At 42.6% G+C, this 13,208-nt stretch overlaps 1 protein-coding gene across 1 annotated transcript in view; it reads left to right on the top strand.

The window, feature by feature from the left end:
• vopp1 (VOPP1 WW domain binding protein) overlaps nucleotides 1-13,208 on the top strand; it is an 85,311-nt gene that overhangs the window by 13,593 nt on the left and 58,510 nt on the right. The window lies entirely within an intron of this gene.

The following is a 13,208-nucleotide window of genomic DNA, read 5'->3' as shown; positions in this document are numbered from 1 at the left end:
TGTGGAAGCTTGTGGCTTTATTCTCATGATGAAAATTGAATTCAATAAAAAGTCTTGAATTAAGGGCAGCACGGTGGCTAAGTGGTTAGCATAACCGCCTCACGGCGCTGAGGTCCCAGGTTCGATCCCGGCTCTGGGTCACTGTCTGTGTGGAGTTTGCACATTCTCCCCGTGTCTGCGTGGGTTTCGCCCCCACAACCCAAAAATGTGCAGAGTAGGTGGATTGGCCACGCTAAATTGCCCCTTAATTGGAAAAAATAATTGGGTAATCTAAATTAAAAAAAAAAAAGTCTTGAATTAAATATGTAGTGATGGCCATGAAATTGTAGAAACCCATCTGGTTCACTAACGTCCTTTAGGGAAGGAAAGCTGTCGTTCTTATTTGGTCTGGCCTACATGTGACTAGACCCACAGCAATGTGGTTGACTCTTAAATGCCTCTGAAATGGCCTAGCACGCCACTCTGTTCAAGGGCAGTTCGGGATGGGCAATAAATGCTGGCCCAGCCAGCGATGCCCACATCCCATCCCAAAAATGAGTTAGGTTGTTTTTCCTCATGATTTGCAACCTATTTGTGCTTCCGGTGGAAGCTGTACATGTTGGAGTGTGCAGTGAAAAATAATGTGGGCTCAGCTTGGATCAAAACAAAGGGCTGTGTCTCCTATTCAATCCAGGTGCACAAGGCTCCACATGTCTACTGGATTAGTGTTTTTTTTGGAGCATTTATTTAGCTATGGGAAACTTTTTCAATGTTTTGATATCTGTGTTTCATATGACTTATGTTCCACCTCTTAGAGCAGTGCAAAATGGTTTTTCCATTGTTGGATTGGATTTATGCTGTGGGGGAAGTTTCCTCTGTGCATTGATGCAGAATTGTAAACATGCTCCAAGTAGGTAGTGCAACAGAAATATTCCATTCCATATTTTTTCATGGTATGACTCTCAATTCAAAGCCAAAGTTTGGAATATTGTAGACAGTCCATAAAGCTGTTTTAATTCAGAAGTTTGCATTTACAATATGGTAATTAACAAAAATAATCACTGGCAGTTGAAGGCTGCACCACTGAGCTCTGTCAGTGTGTGTACCTCAAATGTAGTGTGAGGCACTCACTGCAGGTATGCAAGATGTAGCCACCTGGGTTGGCAACTTCCTCACACAAAATGGAAGAACGCAAAGGTTACAGGGAAAAATGGACATTGGCAAAGAGACAAGCAGTTGGCAGAATCCCTGTATTCTAGCTGCTAAAGAAACCAGACAGCATTGTAACTAACGAGCTGCGCATATTAAGTGAGCGATTCCCAGGCACAATGGACACAACAATTAGAAGAGATTGAAACATTCTATAGAAGGTCAGACATCCAGTGGAGTCTGAAACAAAGGACACAAATAAGGTGGAAGGAACCGCCCAGTGATCGAGGAACAGCCCCGTTATTGGGGAAATTCAAATCAATCGATTGGGAAGAGACCCAATCGATTGCAAGTTTATAGAGGGTCCGCCCAGATGGACACGAAGCCCCTGGGACCTATAAAAGTCAGGTCCCAGGACTGATTGCTTCTTCTTGACCAGCCGGCCCTCTCAGCAGAACACCTTTGCAGCAGAAGACCTTGAGAAGGAGAGGCCTGGTCAGCAGCCGCCATCAAGTAAGTGTCATACAGCGCACGCTACGAGAGTAGACATTCCTGACCCCTTTAGTCCACACCGACTGGAAGCCTGCGGATCCAGGACAAAGCAAGAGGCCATTGTTCCCTGATCCGGCAGTTCCCTTATCCAGATAAGTATTGGCCTGTTAGTGGTAGGTATAGCCTAGTCTTTTAGTGTTATGTGCATGAGTAGTAAATAACTGTGTTATAATAAACGTGTCTTGTTTTGAACTTACTAACTGGTGTATTGAGTCATTGGTCTGAACTTGAACTTGAATCTTGTGGCAGTATCATAACGATACCTGTCGACTCTAGAGCTAAGGAATAAAACAGAGCCAAATTGAGTGTAAAGCACACTCACCCAGAACGAGCAACAAAGATATTTATGCTTCAGCGAGTTATGCTGTTTAATATCAAAGATCTCAGCTCCTGCCATGAATGTCTTGATGGTCTTGCCCTTTCCCATCTATATTGCTTTTAGCCCCTACTTTTTGACTTGCGAAAGGCTTCAGATTACCCAATAACCTCCAAATTAATACTGTTTGATCAGCCATCGTCAGATAAAAGTGAGCACTACTAATTTGTCTCTTAATTTCAACTCCATCTACAGCTGTGTGCTGGGACCTAATTAAAATTACATGTTGGTATCAAGTGGATTGTTGTCAGCTTCTGAGTCTGTAACTTGAACTGTGCAGACTTGAAGGCAGTAACTTTGCTGTTGTACGGTTGAAGTGTTGAGCAAGGTGGTGAATAACTGGATTTGAATTGCACAATTGTAATTTGAGGCATTCAGGTATTGTCTTTGGGAGATGATATTGACCTATTTATCATCTTTGCCCTAATTTCCTATTTAAACTGTAGTATTTCAACAGATGATTTTTGTTTTTTATTTTTGGTGGGCCGTATTAATGACATTCAGAAAAAAAAACCTTAATATCTCCTGACATGCCTGCTACAAGAAATAACCTACACCTTGGTACCAGAAAATTCTGTTCATAGATGTAATAACCCCAGTTCCATATGGCAGTTGTTAACAGATTTAGAAAAAATCATATCAAGTCTTGTCATTTTTACTCCCAATTTTTGTTATAATGGCAAGCCTTTATCCACACAGTAAGAATATTTGTTTGTAATGGCAGTGGGGATTGTTTAAATAATCAATATTTAGTTTACAGTTTTGCCATTTCAAAAGAGGCAGTCACCAACCTTGCTTGATGCTGCAATAATAGTCAATTGTAGCAGTTAGAGGTGGATGATTTGTTGTTGAAGCCAGCCTCTGATCATGAATGTATGAATCTGTCTGATATAAACACTTGAAAATAATATCTGGACAATGCATATACTTGCATTTGTGCACTGTACAAGTAGAACTGCATGGAAAGTGATGATCGTTGGCCAATGTAGCAGTGTTTTAACTTCCTACAACTATTCTGCACAAGAGGGTATCCCCCACCTTTCCAGTGAGTAAAAACCTGCTAAAAGTATATGCGTAGATAAAACAAGTTTCTGCCACTGAGTGGATGGCAAAACTGTTGAGTGGAATAAAATGAAGGTATGTATATATGTTCACACAGGGAAAGCAGTCTGTGCTACCCCTGAGGTGGTGGGGATGCAGGTGGAGGGTAGGGGGCAGGGGTTGGTATGGGGAGTCCAAAGCATTTTTCAACAAACAATCCAGTGAGGAAAAATATTTGTATCAACTTCCCTCTGGATTAAAATGTTATTAAATCTTTTTAATGTAAAATATTCCTTGATGTTCTTAAATATTTATATTTTACAAAAACCTGAATATCAAAATAATTAACAATCTATTCCCCAATCCAACAAGCCCTGGCAAAATTAGAATTATAAGATATGATAGTGAGACTATTAGGGCTGTTATGGGCAGGATTTGTAATATATTCACATGGAAAAATGCCATGGATAGAATTTCAAGACTCCTTTTCAGTTAATTTATTTTGAAAACTTTCATATTTTTTATTGGGCAGTGATAGCATAATGCAATTGTACATGTCAGTGTTTTGTGGCAGAGGGAGAGAAAGTGGTTTGAGAGACACACAGCCAGCTGGTTTGGAAAGGATGTCCCAATTTGCAGCCTGTACATGTTCTTAAAACAAAAGCATGTTTTAAAAATTTTCAATATGGAAAAAGGACAAACATTAGAGTATAAGGATAACACATATACAGCTCCTCTTGTGTATTTATTTTTAAAATAAATTTACAGTACCCAATTATTATTTTCCAATTAAGGGTCAATTTAGCATATCCTACTCCACCCCCCTTCCTGTACGTTGGTACTGAGGGGAGGGTACCCTGTTACTCCAACACAAAATTAGTGTTTGTACCGTTTGGCCTTGTATATATTTTTTACTGTTTTGATAAAAAGTTATGGCCAATTCATCTACCCTGCACATTCTTTTTGGATTGTGGGGGTGAGACCGACATAGACATGGGAAGAATGTGCAAACTCCACATGGACAGTGACCCAGGGCTGGGATCGAACCATGGTCCTCGGTGCAGCGAGGCAGCAGTGCTAACAATTGCGTCACCATGCTCCCATATACAGCTGCTTTTAAACATTATATTTTTAAAAATCGATGAGATAAGCATGGAAACATCCTGTCAAAAACTCTGTTTTTTGTAACTACTGCTTTTATTCAAATCTGCCATTTTGGAATTTTCTACACCAACTTCAATTAAAGTAATTACATAAAGTGAGTATTTATGATTGGATATACATATTCAACTAAATAGGACATGGAGGCATAGCAATGATTCTATCTATAGTACATGTGGCATATGGGCATGGTGTTCACATTGGACGTGATCATAATTTGTTCCCAATAGCCATTGGATAGTATGCTAGAGCTTTTGAAACTCTCTCCAGTCAGGGACATGCTCTCCAGCTGCCATTTTGGGAAGAGGAGATATTAGTGTACTCACTTTAGAAGTTATTTTGATACTATACATAATTTGCAAAATAATATTTGAGGATCCAAGAAGCAACCTATGGGTTTGGCAGACTCATTTTCTCGTTCTGTCCTGTTATTTAAATCTAGCCTGGAGTAGTAAATCTTTGTTCAAAATAAGTCCTCTTGATGCTTGTTAATTTGGAATTCAGCTTTACAAAATGTGTCTGTGAACCTACATTAAATCTGGTGCATTTTAGTTTTTAAAGTACTAACACCACTGCATTTTGTATTTTGAATTATGAATTGAGTTTTATAAGTTTATGTTTTGAGTTGTATTTCTAAATTTTAAGTAAATGAAGGGATCTTGTGATCTGTTCTGAAGTCTACCTGACAGGCTGGTTGGTTTGACTGTTGGAGAGCAAAGGGAGGCTTGGATTGTTTTACTGGGAAACATTCGGAGACGATAGCAGCAGTCTCTTGCGTTTAAGGTGCGCTGACTCTTGAGAGCCAGAAAGGTGCTGAAGGGTTGTAAACAGTTGTGTTGTAAACTGTCCATTTACTTCTAAGATGAAAGACTGTTGATGGCAAGAATAGCTAATTGGCATTTCTGCCTTGAGGGAGCCTTTTTTTGTTTTGAGACCAGGATCTGAAATTTTACGATGGCGGGAGCTTTGCCAGCCATCCAAGAGATAATAGAGAACACATCTCTGTGACTGTTACGGTTGGTGGGGGAGGTGCAGCTGAATATTTTGGGGGAGTCCAGGCTTTTGAGGGGTGGGGGGGGGGGGGAAAGAGAGAGATTGAGGTCACCGAAGGAGGCTTCTGCTGGAGGTGACCTGCGCCCCACCTTCCCACCTGGGATCTAACTTGCTTTATTGTTGGCTTTTAGGCTCGTTGGGAAGTGGCCATTTAACCACTTAGGGCCTCAATTGGGAGCAAGGTCATGCTTCATGTCAGAGGCTTTGTCCTCTCCAGCCTAAAGTAGCTGCTACACTTTCACGCTACCTGCCTAAAAACCCGCCAGGGAGGGGAGTTTAAAATCCTGGTCCAGGTTGCAGGCTTCCCAACAAATTATTGAATATCACAGACAGATTGCAGTTTTGCCTCTTTGGGAGAGAAAAGAGTGAGCTGGCTTTGTGAAATACAACAGCCAAGTGAGATGGGTCTCTAGTCGAGGAGACATCCCCTGCAGCCATCAAAGGATTCCAGGACATTCGTCGTGACATGGTGAGTGAAAGATGAATCATTTAAACTGGCTTTCCTGCTGATGGTAGATTTAAGGAACTCTCTGAAAACTGAAGAAAGCACCTAGTGGCGGTCATTTTAGCATTAGGTGGAATGTGAATGTGATAAACCATTGGAAGTTAGGAGCAACTGTTGGCTGTTTTATTTAAGGACTGTAACTCTGAGTGTACTATGTGGTACGTACCAAAGGGAATGATTCTTTCTGTTGTTTAAAGTATATGTTGCCCACATATGGAGCAGGGGGAAGCCATTTTACCCTTTGAGCCTGCTTCGTCATTTAATAAGATAATAGCTAATCTGATAGTGACTTCCATTCTGCATCCAGTGCCCCGATAACCTATTGCCCGCTTGTTTACCGAGAATCTATCCACCTCTGCCTTAAAAATATTCAAAGGTTCTGCTTCCACAAAGTTCCAAAAACACTCGACCCTCCGAATGCAAAAATTTCATCGCATCTCCATTTTACCTGGATGACATCTTATTTCTAAACAGTGGCTCCCAGTCCTCGATTATCTCACAAAAGGAAACATCCTCTCCACGTCCACCATGTCAAGAACGCTCGGGATGAAACAAGTCGTCTCTTACTCTGCTAAACTTCAGCAGATATAAGCCTAGCTAGCCTGGCAAGCTTTCTTCATTAGAACAACCCGCCCATTCAAGGTAGCAGTCTCTGAACATCATCCAACGCATTTACATCCTTCTTTAAGTAAAGTACTGTACACAATACTCCAGATGTGGTCTCACTAGTGCTCTGTGTAACTGAAGTATAACCTCTCTACATTTGATTTGATTCCCCGCGCAATAAATTATAGCATTGTATTTGCTTTCCTAATTACTTGCTGTATCTACATACTAGCCTTTTCATGCAGTAAGACACTCTGATCCCTTTGCATCTCAGAGCTCTGCAATCTCTCACTAGTTAGATAATATGCTTCTCTTCCTGCCAAAATGGACAATTTCACATTTTTCCACATTATACTCGCATTTGCCAGGTCTTTGCCCACTCACTTAAACTGTCTGTCTTTCTGTAACCTCCTTATGTGCTCGAGCTTGCGTTCCTACCTATCTTTGTTACCTGCAAATTTGGCAACCAACCCATCCACCCCTTCACTAAAGTAATTTATCTAAGTTGTAAACATTGAGGTCCCTGTGGCACATCACTCTACATCTTGCCAACCTGAAAAATACTCCTTTATGGGCAATACAGTGGCACAGTGGTTAGCACTGCTGCCTCAGCAGCAGGGACCTGAATTCATTTCTGGACTTGGGTAACTGTCTGTTTGGAGTTTGCACTTTCTCCCATGTCTGTATGGGTTTCTTCCAGCTGCTTCCAGTTTCCTCCCACAGTCCAAAGATGTGCAGGTTAGGTGGGGTTATTTATGGGGATAGGGAAGGGGCGTAGACCTAGGTAGGGTGCCCTTTCAGAGGGTAGGTACATGTACTCTAAGGGCCTCCTTCAGCATTGTAGGAAATCTATAGCTCTATTCCTACTGTTTCCTTTCCTCTTTCTGTTATCCATGCCAATATGTTAGCCACACGAGTTTTTATTTTCCACTATTACCTTTGATGTGGCACTTTAATCGAATAACTCCTGGAAATCTAAGTACAGTACTTCCACCAGTTTCTCTTTACTCTCATTGCATATTACCTCCTTGAACATAGTTTTGACTTCACAAAGCCATGATGACTTTGCCTGATTACCGTGAACTAATCCATTTACCCCGCCATAACAAAGTTAAGCTAACTAGCCTGTAGTTTCCTGCTCTCTGTCCCACCCTTCTCGAATAATGGAGTAACGTTTGTTATCTTCTAATCAAATGGAACTTTTCCCCGTATCTGGAAACAAATGGATTAACTATCTCACTAGCCACTTTTTATAAAACCCTAGGATGAAGTCCGTCAGGATCTGGTTACTTATCAGCACACAGCTACCACATCTCTGGTGATTGTCATTTTCCCGAGTTCCTCCCTCCCCACCCTTTCCTGATTTATAACTGTTTCTGGAATGTTACTTCCCCGTTTAGCAAAGACTTATGCAAAGTATCTGTTAAAATAATCTACCATCTCCTTGTTTTCAATTATCAATTCTCCACACTCATTCTTTGGATCAACACTCATTTTGTTAACTTGTTTCTTTTAAAAATAGTTATAGAAACTCTTACTCTCTTACTATCTGTTTTTTATATTTAGAATCGTAGAATCCTTACAGTGAAGAAGGAGGCCACTGGGTCTAACAAGTCTTCACCAACAACAATACCCCCCCCCCCCCCCCCCCCCGGAAAGAACCCTACCTATACCTAGGCCCACGTCCTATCCACCTAACCTTTCGGACACTAAGGGGTAATTTAGGCCAATCCACCCAACTGCACATCTTTGGAGGAAGCCCAAGCAGACACCGGGAGAATGTCTGCATGGAGTTCGCACTGTCACCCAAGGCTGGAACTGAACCCAGGTCCCTAGTGCTGTCATGCCTGTGAAGTAATGAGGATGTATAGCTTAAATCATTTAATTGCAGGCAAAGACCAAATTTGCACCAGTTGTTTTCCCCAAAAGCACACTGTCCATAATACATCATCAAATAAGAGTTGCTGCCTTTGTTATTTATTGTTTGTTCACCTTTTGAATACTGCATTATTGTTCGTAACTGATCTTTCCTTAACAGAAGAAATGCTTCAATAATAGTGGCTGTCATGATGCACCGTCTGTACTGATGCATAGAACATAATTTTTAAAAAAAATTCTGTTTATTTTTTGTGAAAACTTTTTCCAGTTCTCAGCATGTTTTGCTGAAGTGCTTTCTAGCTATTGAATTGTAGTCAATGTGGCAGCCAATGTGCTTTTTTTAAGGCCATGCAGCAGCCATGAGATAAGTGACCTGTTAAACTGGTTTGATGGTATTGGTTGAGAGATGAATTTGGCCAAGATACATAGAAGATTCTTTAGTATAGTACCATGGAATATTTAATGTTCACTTGAACAGGCAAATGCGTCATCATAAAAACTGGCACTTGTGATAAAGCAGAATTCCCTCAGTACTACTCTGTGATGTCAGCCTAGATTATGTGCTGTGGATGCCTTAAAACCACCACCTGAATCAAGTGAGAGTGCTATTGTTGGAACCAGGGCTGAACTATACATCTGAACCATAAGCTGCATCAATCAATTCCTTGCAGAATGATTGACTGAACTGGTGTACAATTTGATGTATTTTTAAAAATATATTTTTATTCTCCTTTTTCATATTTTCTCCTGAATTTACACCCACCAACAATAATCCGCAACAGATATGTCAATCCCCATAACAATAACAACAATCCCATCCTCCTACCAACCCCCAAACATCATCCTGCATGTTTACATAAACAAATCACAAAAAAGGAATCCGGGATTACCCATAGTTACCCTTAATATACACAGCCCCCCCCCCCCCCCCCCCAAACTAATGTTCGACGTTATCAAGTTCTTGAAAGTGCATAATGAATAATGTCCGTGACTTGTAGAACTCCTCCGTCCTTCCCCTCAGTTCAAACTTAACCTTCTCAAGGGCCAAGTATTCCAACAGGTCCCTCCGCCACACCAGGGCACAGGATGGAGAAGCTGCTCTCCATCCCAGCAGGATCCACCTTTGGGCGACCAACGAGGCAAAGGCTACGATATCTGCTCTCCGCACCCGTTTCCAACCCTGGCTGGTCCGACACCCCAAATATGGCCTCCCGGGGACCCGGGTCCAGTTTCATGTGCACCACCTTGGAAATTACCCTAAAAACGTCCTTCCAGCACTCCTCTAGCTTTGGACAGGACAAAAACATATGAACGTGATTAGCGCGCGGCCCCCCCCCCCCCCCCCCCCCCCCTGCAACGCTCACACATATCTTCAACTCCTTCAAAGAATCGGCTCATTCTCACCTCGTGAGGTGAGCTCCGTAGACCGCTGACACTACCCCCCCCCCTTCTCCAGTCCCCCTGTCGTCAGCACCTCCTCCAGCAATGTGGAGGCCGGTTCCTCCGGGAAGCTCTGTATCTCCTTCCTGGCAAAACCTCAAACCTGCATGTATCTAAACATTTTTCCCTGCTCCAGTCCATACTTCGCTTCCAACTCCCTCAATCCTGCAAACCGACCCCTAAGAAACAAATCTTTTAGCGTCTTAATCCCCTTCTTCCCATTTCCGAAAACTTACATCCCACTTCTCTGGCTCAAATCTGTGGTTCCCCTGAATCGGCATTTCCCTTGACACTGCCCCCAACCCGAAGTGTTGGCAAAACTGCCTCCAGATTTTCAATGAAGCTATTATTACTGGACTCCCCGAGTATTTCCCTGGAGCTATCGGGAGCGGCGCTGTTGCTAGTGCTTTCAGTCCCGACCCCCTGCGCAAACTCTCCCCCATTCTGACCCTCTGACCCAGCTCCGCATCTTCTCCACATTCGCTGCCCAATAGTAGTACATCCGGTTCGGGAGACCCAAACCCCCTGCCTGCCTTCCCTTCTGTAGCAGCACCTTTCTCACTCTGGCCACCTTCCCTCCCCATATGAATTCCCTCAATCTCCCTGAAAAAAGCCTTTGGTAGAAAAATCGGTAAGCATTGAAAAATAAACAGAAATCGCGGCAACACATTCATTTTAACCGCCTGTACCCGACCCGCAAGTGACAGAGGGAGACCATCCCACCTTGCCAGATCTGCTTTCACTCTCCCCACCAAACTAGTGATGTTGTACCTGCGAGGCCTCCACCATTCCCGGGCAACCTGCACCCCCAGATACCTAAAGTGAGTCTCTGCCCTATGGAATGGCAAACCACCCCCCCCCCCCTCCTCACGCCGAGACATGACAAAATACTCACTCTTGTCCAGGTTCAGCTTGTACCCCGAGAGAGACCCGGATACTCACAGTTGCTCCAATAGTCTTCCTATCGACACACTCTGTGCCGACACACACAGCAGCAAGTTGTCTGCATATAAGGACACCCAATGCTCTATTCCCCCCCGCACGATTCCTTTCCATGCTCCCGAACTTCTTAATGCGATGGCCAACGGCTCAATCGCAAGTGTAAGCAGCAGGGGGGACATCCCTGCCTCGTTCCACGGTGGAGAGAAAAGTACCTCGAGCTGATGTTGTTTGTGCGGCCACTTGCCTTCGGCACCTTATAGCTTTACCCAGTTCACAAATCTTGGTCCAATCCCAAACCACTCCAGAACTGCCATCAAGTACCCTCATTCTACCCGGTCAAACGCCTTCTCAGCGTCCAGTGCCACAACCACCTCTGTATCCTTCCCTTCCGCCGGTGCCATAACGATGTTCAAAACCCTCCTACTGTTCGAAAAAGGCTACCTCCCTTTCACGAACTCCGTCTGATCCTCACCTATCACCTTTGTGAATTGCGCTTTCACGTATCTGATCGTCAGTCCAGAAGTAAAACACTCGAACACGTCAGTAACGAATATTCGTTTATTTACGGCCGGGACAAATCTCTAAGCAGTCGGGTAACCACCTTCGAGAAGTGCCAAAATCCCAGAATAAGGACGGTATCTTTATACATCTTACAGCTTAGGGGTGGTCCCCTTAAATTCCTAGATACACCTATGATTTGGCAAGGATCCAGAACATGTACATATATGGAATTATTCTTCGAGGTCGGGAGGTTATTTTTGACATAATCATTAGCACAAGTCACTATCAATATTAATACAAAGGTTTTTGTATCCCATGGCCATCTGGCTTATCTCATTCCAAGGCCCTTCCTTTTACATTTCAATGTTTATTTGTTCCAACTGGTCAAACGAGCTTAATTACGTTATCTCTGCAATAAAGTAACGGTTCCCATTCATTCCATTCTTTGACTTTTTGACCTCTCTGCTTTCACAGATGCGGGTCAGAACATTAATTAGTACCAAAGTCACACTCCCTATATTCCATCCCATGACCTGTTGACATCTCTTTCACAGAGCTTTTCAGAACTGTTATATTAACCCTATCAGCGAAGTTCCAAATGAAATCCACTTCTACACCTTCAGGAGGCACTCCTCCAGCCTACCCGCCAGTACCTTCGCCAATACTTTTGCGTCTACATTTAGAAGAGATATGGGCCTATACGACCCACACTCCGTCGGATCCTTATCTTTTTTTTTTCGCAACAGTGAAATCGATGCCTGCCTCAAGATTTGTGGCAACATCTGTTTCCCTATCGCCTCTTCAAACATCCCCACCATCGGGGTTGCCAACTTATCCTAGAATTATTTACAATATTCCACCGGAAGCCCACCCGGCCCTGCCACCTTCCCCGACTCCATTTGATGTATTTTATATCATGCATATTTAATACGAAATTTAAATCTGGTTTTAAATCTGGGGCTGGTTTAGCACAGGGTTAAATTGCTGGCTTTTCAAGCAGGCCAGCAGCACGGTTCAATTCCTGTACCAGCCTCCCCGAACAGGCGCCGGAATGTGGCGACTAGGGAATTTTCACAGTAACTTAATTTGAAGCCTACTTGTGACAATAAGCGATTTTCGTTTTCAGTTTTCATTTTCAAATCATAGCTACAGATAAGGAGTTTGGATTTTAGGCTGAGAAATCACCCCCCACCCTCCCCCCGCCATAAATTTCACATTGAGCTGCAAGCTCATTTACTGTCATGCAGTAGTTTGCAGAAAACAATGTTTAAAATTGCATTAATTGTACACAAGATATGATTTCCCCAAATTAATTTAGAAAATGTATTTAATGATCAGGATTGCAGTTTTAATAAAAGACTGTGGATGCTGGAAATTGAAATAAAACCGAAAATGCTGGAAAAATTCAGTATGTCTGGCAGCGAGAAACACAGTTAATGTTTTGCATTTATATGACTTTTTTCAACTCTGAAGTCATATGCCCTTGAAACATTAACTCTATTTCTCTCCACCGATGCTGCCAGACCTGAGGTTTTTTTCCAGCATATTCTGTTTTTATTGCAATTTTAATCCCTGATTTTTTGCAAAATTATTTGACCAAATCTAAGCCAGTGATGGGGATAAGATAAAGGGTCTGGAATTAGGGAGGAAACAGTCAGCCAGTGTTTCTGTTTCTGACTCTTATCTGACAAAAATGTCCGGAAGTGAGTGGATGTCTGATGACTGGTAAAGGGATTGGGATGCAGGAAAATCAACCTCGCTCTCTGTCATGGTTCATAACACGAATAGTGACAATCATTTCCCCGAAGAAGTCATCAACGCAAGCAATTACTGGAGCATTGCCTCTTAGTATCTCTGAATGGGTTCTCCCAGTCTTGCGGCATTTCTAGGAACTTACAGAATCAATTGTTTGAATCCATTATTGATTTAAGTTCACTGCCAGCTGTCGTCTCTTATCATTGAGATAGAGATTTTAAAAAGGGTCTGAATTACAACCAATTGATGGCTGGTGAAATTATTGAGTTC

The sequence above is a fragment of the Scyliorhinus canicula genome, chromosome 5 (assembly GCF_902713615.1).
Source record: "Scyliorhinus canicula chromosome 5, sScyCan1.1, whole genome shotgun sequence".
NCBI classification, from domain to species: Eukaryota; Metazoa; Chordata; class Chondrichthyes; order Carcharhiniformes; family Scyliorhinidae; genus Scyliorhinus; species Scyliorhinus canicula.
The sequence above is the reverse complement of the archived record's forward strand: the minus strand, read 5'-3'. Positions and strand labels throughout refer to the sequence as shown.